Raw genomic sequence first — 9,721 nt, 5'->3', positions numbered from 1 at the left:
TACTGCTAAAAGTGTGCATCAAGTCGGTTACTCGATGATGGAAATCATGACCTTGAAAGGAACGACTCAAAGGACGTTTTGATCAGATATCGTTTAAAACTGCGCTGATTTTCCATTAGTCAATATCAAACTGTCTCATGCCGTTGAGCCTTTGTGCCCATTAAGTTCTTTTCAAGTGTTACTTTTTTAAGCCTTGCTTGAAAAGTTGATGCCCATTATTCCTGGATAGAGTATTCTTTTTTTGCTTCATTCTGAGTACCCCTTCGAACCATTAATAAGAATTCCTATGATTTGGTGAACTATTGTACAAGGTTAAACTCCTTCTGATCTTAGCTTAAAAAAGTCCTGCAGAATACAGCTGTTCCAAACACAGATTTATCCTTACCGTGGCCATTAAAAGAGGAGAATATGACTTTTATACATTACCTTGCTTTTTGCAATTTTTTTCCTCCTTTTAGGACACTCCGCTCAGTGCAGCTGTAAGGAATGGTAACATTGATATTGTTAGGTTACTTTTAGAGAACGGAGCTGATGTTAACAAAACAGTAAGGGTACGTTAGAAGCAAAAATTGTATTTGTTATGTCAGGTTTTGGCAAAGTTTGAAGGTCTAGTTTTGTATGGTTGGTAGAATGTTTTTCGCTGCTGAGAAAAACGTTCCAAAAGTTGCGAGCTCTTTCTATTCCTTTCTTGTTGTTTCTTTGGTAACGATGTATTGCTAGCCTAATCATAAAATAATTTTCTCGCGAGCTACTAGGAAACTTGGGTAGAGAGTAACGCAAACCTGGAAAAAAATTATTTGGAGACCAATGCTCTTTTTAAAGGAAGGGCTAAATTTGTTTGATGGTGGTGACTAGTCAAGAATGTTTAAGGTGAATTATCAGTATTGCATCGTGTACTGCGCATAAAAAAAATGTAATCAGGGGAATAAGCGTGCACACATCCTTGGATCAGAGTATTGGTTTTCAATCGATAGATGAGGTAAAGAGGTACGATGGTCTATAGCTTTCGAACGAGCACGGTTACCTATATTTTCTTTGCCTAATTTTTAGTGTATAAATTATCCTCTTTAAATTAGAGTAATTGAAAAAAATCATCGATGGGAAAAAAAGGTACTGCTAAAAGTGTGCACCAAGCCAGTTACTCGATGATGGACATCATGACCTTGAAAGGAACGACTCAAAGGACGTTTTGATTAGATATCGTTTAAAACTGCGCAGTTTTGCCATTAGTCAATATCAAACTGTCTCATGCGCTTGAGACTTTCTACCCATTAAGTTCTTTTCAAGTGTTACTTTGATAAGCCTTGCTTGAAAAGTTGATGCCCATTATTGCTGGATAGAGTATTCTTTTTTTGCCTCATTCTGAGTACCACTTCGAACCATTAATAAGAATTCCTATGATTTGGTGAGCTATTTTACAAGGTAAAACTCCTTCTGACGTTCGCTTGAAAATGTCCTGCAGAATGTAGTTGTTCCAAACGCAGATTTATCCTTACCGTGGCCATTAAAAGAGGAGAATATGACCTTTTTACATTACCGTGCTTTTTCCAATTTTTTTCTTCCTTAAAGGACACTCCGCTCAGTGCAGCTCTAATGAATGGTAACACTGATATTGTTAGGTTACTTTTAGAGAACGGAGCTGATGTCAACAAAGGAGTACGGGTACGTTAGAAGCAAAAATTGTATTTGTTATGTCGGATTTAGGCAAAGTTTGGAAGTTATGGTTCGTGGAATTTTTTTCACTGTTGAGAAAAACGTTCCAAAATTTGCGAGCTCTTTCTATTCCTTTCTTGTTGTTTCTTTGGTAACGATGTAGTGCCAGCTTAGTCATAAAATAATTTTCTCCGAGCTACTGGGAAACTTGGGTAGAAAGTAACGCAAACCTGGAAAAAAAATTATTTGGAGACCAATGCTCTTTTTAAAGGAAGGGCTAAATTTGTTTGATGGTGGTGACTAGTCGAGAATGTTTAAGTTCAATTATCAGTATTGCATCGTGTACTGCGCATAAAAAAATATGTAATCAAGGGAATAAGCGTGGACACATCCCTTGATCATGGTATTGGTTTTCAATCGATAGATCAGGTAAAGAGGTACCATGGTCCATAGCTGTCGAACGAGCACGGTTACCTATATTTTCTTTGCCTAATTTTTAGTGTATAAATTATACTCTTTAAATTAGAGTAATTGAAAAAAAATCATCGACGGGTAAAAAAGGTACTGCTAAAAGTGTGCACCAAGCCGGTTACTCGATGATGGAAACCATGACCTTGAAAGGAACGACTCAAAGGACGTTTTGATTAGATATCGTTTAAAACTGCGCAGTTTTTCCATTAATCAATATGAAATTGTATTATGTGCTTGGGACGTTCTACGTATTAAGTTCTTTTCAATTGTTACTTTGAAAAGCCTTTCTTGAAAAGTTAGATACTCATTATTCCCGAATAGAGTATTATTTTGTTGCTTTATTCTTAGTGCCCCCTCGAACTATTAGTATGAATTGCTATGGTTTGATGAACTGTTGTACAAGGTGAAACTCCTTCTGACCTTTTGCTTGAAAAAGTCCTGCAGAGTTTAGTTGTTCCAAACCCAGATTTATCCTTAATTTCTTTTTCCTACATATAGGAGGGCACTCCACTCGCTGAAGCTGCAAAGAATGGTCATACTGATCTTGTTAGGTTGCTTATAGAGAACGCAGGCGATGTGAACTATGGAGGGGTACGTTAGAAGCGTAAACTGTATTTGTTATGTAAAGGTTTGTCAGAGTTTGATAGTCCAATATTGTATGCCTGTGTTGCTTCATTCATAGTGTCCCTTTTAACATTGGTTTGAGTCAGTATGATTTGGTGAATTATTGTACAAGGTAATACTCTTACCTTATTTTTGAAAAACACTTACAAAGTGTTGTCGTCTGAAAAGCAGATTCGACCATATATCCTTGCATTGATCATTAAAGAAGGGAATATGAGCTATATATGTTACTGTACCTTTTCATTGTGTTTTTTTTTCTAGTTTTTTGGGCTCGCTTCACTCACTGAAGCTGCAAGAATAGGTCACAATGATATTGTTGGGTTGCTCGTAGAGAAAGGAACTGATTTCAGCAAAGAAGGAGGGGTACGTTAAATTTTTGATGTGAAGTTTAGTCAAAGTTTGATGGTCAAATTTTGTATGGCTCTTCAAACTATTGCTGTGATCAAAGCGTTTGAGGATTTTGCGAGCTCTTTCTATTTCGTTCTCGTTGTGTCATTCGTAACGTTAAAGTGCCACCACCATCAGTCATCAAATGATATGCTCGCTAGCTGTAAGAAAATGTGGATTGAGAGCGAGGCACACCTCGCGAGAAAACATTTGGAGACTAAAGCTTATTTCAAAAAGGGCTAAATTCTGAGTGCCCTGATTATTTGCCTTTTTTTCGATGTGTACATCGGATTCACCATGATTAAATCGTTGTTTACTAGACTTTCCGGCCAGAAAATTGCGTGGTAATGTCGGAAATGTATGATGTGCGATCCTCGCAGTAGATAGCGCTATTTATGCAATAGCGAAAATCAGACCTGAAAAAAATCAGGCCTGTACGAGACTCGAACCACTTACCTCTGCGATACTAGTGAAGCGCTCTACCAATTGAGCTAACTGGGAGCAGGCCGTTAAGTTGATTCGTAATAAACCCGTGAAAGTGATAAATGAGATGCAATGAATATATGAAGTTCATATATTGTGAACTGCGGTATTAGATACGTATGATGTGCGATCCTCGCAGTAGATAGCGCTATTTATTGCATAAATATCTACTAGTATCTACTACGAGGATTTTCTGATTTTCGCTGAAGTCTGATTTTCGCTATTGCATAAATAGCGCTATCTACTGCGAGGATCGCACATCATTCGTATCTAATACCGCGGTTCACAATATATGAACTTCATATATTCATTGCATCTCATTTATCACTTTCACGGGTTTATTACGAATCAACTTAACGGCCTGCTCCCAGTTGGCTTGTTAGCTCAATTGGTAGAGCGCTGCACTAGTATCGCAGAGGTCAGTGGTTCGAGTCCCGTACAGGCATGATTTTTTTTCAGGTCTGATTTTCGCTATTGCATAAATAGCGCTATCTAGTGCGAGGATCGCACATCATACGTATCTAATACCGCAGTTCACAATATATGAACTTCATATATTCATTGCATCTCAATGTCGGAAATGTTTATAAGGAAAAGGATTTGAAACAAATTTTTCTATTCAGCAATACTATGAGGAAACTAACACCTATACTTAAAACGATATCTACCGTTGAAAAATTCTTCCAAAGTTCAGTTTTCATTTTCACCCATAATTCTTTTGACGTGTGGGAATCAAAGTATTGTTAGCTCCCAAGCTAATTTTGTTGCTGGAAAAGTTAGCTGCCCCAACTTTTTAAAATCGAGAATTATTTACTCTATATAGTTTTCACTAAGACTGCTTAGTGGCTGTTAAACAAAATGCAATGTTGGAGCGTGGGTGACACGAGAGGCCTATTTCTTTCTGAAATTGGTGCATCTCGGAGCAATCAAACAGTCTTCTTTCCAGTTTGTGGCCCCTTTGCCTCATGTTCAGTAAATTCGAGCCAGATCGTATCTAGTAAATTCAGTAAATTCGAGCCAGGTCATATCTAATTGTGCTTACTTACAGTCCTCGATCGTGTCGTTTCGTAAGGAGTACCTCTTTCCACTTAAATGCAGACTACTTGGTGAACTTTTTTCAAGTACAACTCCATAAGATGTCCGGTTACTTCCTTGTAGAATAGAGTTGGCTGAAGTCGGGGCAGATTTTCCGATTTAAATATACACATTTTACAGCCCTTGGAGGAAAATGGTTGAGATTCAAATGTAATCCTCTTTCTCCTTATGTTGCTGTTATTTTAAGAGGCATTGTTTTGTAGCTGAAGTAGTAGCTCTCTAGGTCCACTCCCTCTCTCTCCAGAATCTGCCATTGCAACGCTACGTTAATTTTAGCTTCTTAAGTGAGACTGTTGAGCTTGTGAGTGTTTTTAACTATTTTTCTGGTTGGCTGTCATTCAAAGCAAGCTGACTGAGAAGGGCCTGCGTAGTAGAAAGTTCGAAGCTGATGCCTGTGTATAGTTGGTGCTCTACAGAAGAAGTTTAATTTTGTGTTAGAAATTCAGCATTGGTTAATTAACGATCTTTAACCTTGTCAAATGGAATAACGTGGAGATATTTTAGGAAACGGGCTTCATGTTATGTGCACTTTGTAAACACTCCTGTATCAGCATGAACTTATTGAGCTGAATTTCCTTGATCTTCTTCATGACATATCAGATGTGATACTGAAAACAGGCCGAAAAATTGATATCCCCAATTTGCATTATTGTATTTTTTTAATTGATATGTGTAAAAAAATTGTTGTCAGTGTTTACTCGCTGTGCTAAGTCTAAACATAGTGCTGAAAGGGCTAAAGAAACAACTTGCTTTCTAAGAATAATAATTTGTAGCTTAAGTGCATTGATTAATTTTGACCTATTTTATTCTTATTTTAGAGTACTGAATTATCACTCGAAAGATGTGTAGATGTTGTAGATGTACAGGTATGTTTGGAAGTTGTAAACTATTCTCCCGACACATTTTCATTCAATTATTTTAAAGAGAGATGCGAGTCAACACTTGAATTCATCTACGATAGCCCATTTGCGAATTACCCTTGGCCTCATTTTCAAAATGAGTCCTCGTGCTAATCCTTTCATATGATAAGTTTCCATTCACATGCAAATTAAACTCATTTTCACAAGAATGGTTGAGCACGAGGATTCGTTTTGAAAATGAGGCCAAGGATATGTGGCGATTGAACGATAAAGATCGTAATGACGTGTTCAATATACTTGCTGTGCAACAAAACAAGCAGAGCTGTACATGCGTCCAACTTGAACTGAGACGGTATCACGAGTGAAGTTTATGTCTAGCAGCTCATTCATTCATTTATTCTTTTATTCACACTTATTCTACTAAAAATACAACAACGAGAAAGAGAAAAAGTAGAAGAAAAAAAAGAAGAGAGTTCTAACTATACATGAATTTACACAAAGCAGTGGAAAGAGTGTGTAGTAGCCAAAGGAGCCAAGCTTTCGAGTTGGCCACTACCACAGAGCAGCTACGGATGGGTGAAAGTTAAATACACTTAAGGAGATAGCACATATACTAAATAGTCAAAATAGTAAAATAGAGCTCTGTGATAGGTTAAAGTTGTTCAAGATGTCTGCCTGCCAAGTAGGAAGAGTTTATATTCTTTTTTAAAGCTTTTGGCAGGGAGACACTTTATTTTAATAGGTATCGTTTGCCAGATCTGTGATGCCACCACACTAAATCTTGCTAGACCATAATTGGTTCAGCTCATACTTGACTGAAAGAAGAAAACGAAGAAGAACAAAGGAGAAAAACACTTTGAACCAGGAAACATCTAGCAATAACATGTCAGGGTGACAAGTAATTGATAAAAGAGGGATTCGTGAATTTAAGCTCATAAGTGAAAGAGGTAAAGATTTTTTCGTCTTGACGCGAACATAGAAAAATAAACGAAACTGAAATTCTGAGGTTTGACTTCTCATTGGAACTCTTCTTTTTCCCACGCACGAGACAATACTGTAGTTTCCTTCTCTTTCTCAATCACATTTTTCACCTTTCCCACGCGTATCCTTTTTACCTTACCCTATTTTCAGCCTCCTTTCCTGTCTCCAAAGGCTACTCAGTCTTATAAATACAACAATGCTAAAAAACGATAAAATACTTTTACGCATCGCTTTTTGTATGCATAATGTACCTTTTTCTCCCCATAGCTGAGAGGGAAGAAGAAAACAAGTCCGGCTAATTCGAGGAAATACGGTATGTGACTTTGAAGCTTAATAATCACCATATACTCTTCACCCTTCTGAGCGTTGAGTTATACAAAACTGATGATCATATATATATTTTTTAATTTTCCCTGCGGGGATTAACTTGAGTACCTAGATCATAAACAGAAATGAGTCTCTTTTCCTCCTGTGATGTATATTTAAAGACGAACAAAAGTTCCGACCAAAAAGCCCAATCCACATCAACGAAAGATACTTAGGTGGCTTAAGGACATTTCATTAGAAAAAAAAAACTGAATTGGCTTTAATGCGGAAGCAAAAAGCTATATTTCGAGATCAGTAGGTGCACCATTCTGTATTTTCATGCCTATGTACGACAATTACCAAAGTATTTTAATCGCATGTTTCCCGGCAGATGTGCATGAAAGTTGACTCTTCAAAAGATGGTTTTCAAATTTATTTAGATAACTCACCACGAGTAAGGCATGTACTCTCCGCTTTCAATTCAATTTTACGCGCAACGACCCAATCAGCGGATAAAGTTATTTTATGCTTCACGCGTACTATCAAATTGTTCCTGGGAAAGGCTGATGTCTACATGAAATGATAGCTGATATTAACTGTTTGACAGCTGCCTACACCAAGGATATTCTAATACGGATATCCAGATTCAAATAGAAGCTGGCTTCAATAATTAATTCTTTTCTGGAAGGCTCTCTTGTTGTTTATAGAACATTTATCTCCCCCCCAGGAGTGAAATGAAAAACTTGTAATACTATGAAACCTGTAAAGATAGTGGGCTAAGAAAAATCTTTTTTGGATGGCGTGATCTCAAAAGTTTCATTGCGACATATCAATATTAACGCTATGGATAAGTAAGTAATCCAGGAGTAATAGCACTAGTCTTTGTGCTTTCCTGTCCAGAAAACCTGGTATGGGTTTTAAGAGTTTGAGGCCAGCTTATATGATTGTACTTACTTTGTAGATTTTCTAACTTTTTAAATTTCTACCTACACAGAAAATGAGCCCAGAGAAATTTCATTTGACAAGAACCGTGAAGATGAAGCTGAGGAGAACGACGATGTAGATACGGAACTCTCTTTAGTCAGTTCATATCCGTGCTATGGTCTAGATTGAATGACCTAGATGATACCTAAATCGTGTACAAGTTATGTTTTCTTTTTCATAAATAAAACACTTGTTTACAATTACGAAAACGTTAACACGAAATGGAAGAGGAAGGCCAGTAACCTTAAATTTCGCAAGAATGTGAATGGTTGTACTATGAGGTCAATTGTATGTTGAACAAGTGTTAGAAAAGTTTTCATATATGATTCCATGCTTAATTAAATAATTTTTTTTAGGTGAATATGCAAAAAAGGTCAATAGCATGTCATCCAAAATTGATCAGTAATAACGTAATGTTATTTATAGTTTTAGAGAATTAGAAGTGTATAGCTTTTATTTCATATACGATCCCATGCTTAATTAAATAATTATTTAAGGTGAATATGCAAAAAAGGTAAATAGCATGTTATCCGAAATTGATCAGTAGTAACGTAATGTTATTTATATTATTAGAAGTGTATAGCTTTTCTTTATGGTCAGGGTCAGGTTACTTCTATGTCCAATGATTGACTAATTTAAATGATTGTTATCAAGTGTTAGTACAGTTTCAGTATATATACTTGTTCGCGACTTTAAAAAGAAATCAAAGTTAACATGTGAGCTTGAATGGAATGACTAATCAATTACTTTATAGAGCGTTTTGCTGTTGTTATAGAAGTAGTAGACAAATTTGCTTTTACATGAATTCGAAGCAAAGAACACTGGAAAGTGAATGTTGCACAGAGGTAAAGCTAAGCTGTTCGTCAACATTTTGTTCCGTTCTTTGCAAAAATATCTGAGGGATAATAGACACAGCCTCTATTGAGTTATTTTTTTTAAAAAAAATAACTATGTTGGCGTAAAGATTGGTGTATTGTGGTGTAGTGTAATCTGATCAGCGCAATTTGGTGTATCTCTAAGCAATCTGATTAGCGCATCTTGTTTTGGTTATCTCAACGCGATGTGATTGGCCCAATTTTTTAGTGAATCACAAACCAATCAGATTGTAGTATTTTTCGATGTCGCACCAATCAGAGCGTTCTTGCTAATTTGTGGTTTGACAGGTCTTCAAATTTCAGCGAATCAACGTTTGAGTCGGAGAGAGCGGTTCGCGAATTAAGGAAATATATTAGTCGTGGTGGGAAAGTGGCGGAGTTGCGATCGTTGTAAGACTATGCTTATTCTTCCTTCTGAAGGAGACTGAGTGGACTATAAGAACAATTTTGAATCAAAATTTACTTCAGATGTTGATAGGAGCAACTTCAGGATATTTCATTGCTTTATATGAGTTAATCAGCGATTCCAATTTTGAATTTCGCTAAAGGAGCGAGGTAAGATGACATCTACAAGGGTTGTAAGATCATCTATTCAGTGTAATGGCTCATGTCCTTCGTGAGGATTTTATCGCTATGATCTGTCTGGATTTGAAAGGTCGTCAGGGAACTTTTTCTACCAATTAGCGAGTTAAAACGTGCATGTTTTGTGTACCGCTCCTTCACTTACGACGCATACACCGTCAGCTGGAGGCCTAACACGAATTTGGCGCTATAGCGTGTTGTTTCGGAAAGGCTAGTTTTACTGACTCTGGTAAATCTTGCGCAAGATATTTGCGTAAATCATATTTGATTGATAATCTCTTTTTTGCTATATGGTTGTTCTTTTAGCAGCGGTTGAAACGACCACCAAGTTACATTTACTTTCTGCGTCGACTGCCATGTTACATATCCGTTTCTTTGCTTCTAAAAGTCTTCCATTAATTAAATATTGCTTAAACGATA

At 36.8% G+C, this 9,721-nt stretch overlaps 1 long non-coding RNA gene across 2 annotated transcripts; it reads left to right on the top strand.

Moving 5' to 3' along the window:
- The first annotated feature begins 363 nt into the window (after nucleotides 1-363).
- LOC148724893 (uncharacterized) lies at nucleotides 364-9,721 on the top strand. Of its 2 annotated transcripts, none has more exons than XR_015991026.1 (4): nucleotides 364-551; nucleotides 1,570-1,662; nucleotides 5,532-6,867; nucleotides 7,855-9,721. It is a non-coding gene; the product is annotated as an uncharacterized LOC148724893 (long non-coding RNA). The 2 variants fall into 2 exon arrangements; XR_015991027.1 differs by lacking the exons at nucleotides 364-551; nucleotides 1,570-1,662 and adding exons at nucleotides 2,622-2,715; nucleotides 3,010-3,111.

The sequence above is a fragment of the Stylophora pistillata genome, chromosome 8, assembly GCF_964205215.1.
Source record: "Stylophora pistillata chromosome 8, jaStyPist1.2, whole genome shotgun sequence".
NCBI classification, from domain to species: domain Eukaryota; kingdom Metazoa; phylum Cnidaria; class Anthozoa; order Scleractinia; family Pocilloporidae; genus Stylophora; species Stylophora pistillata.
This window is presented reverse-complemented; position numbering and strand designations above follow the sequence as displayed.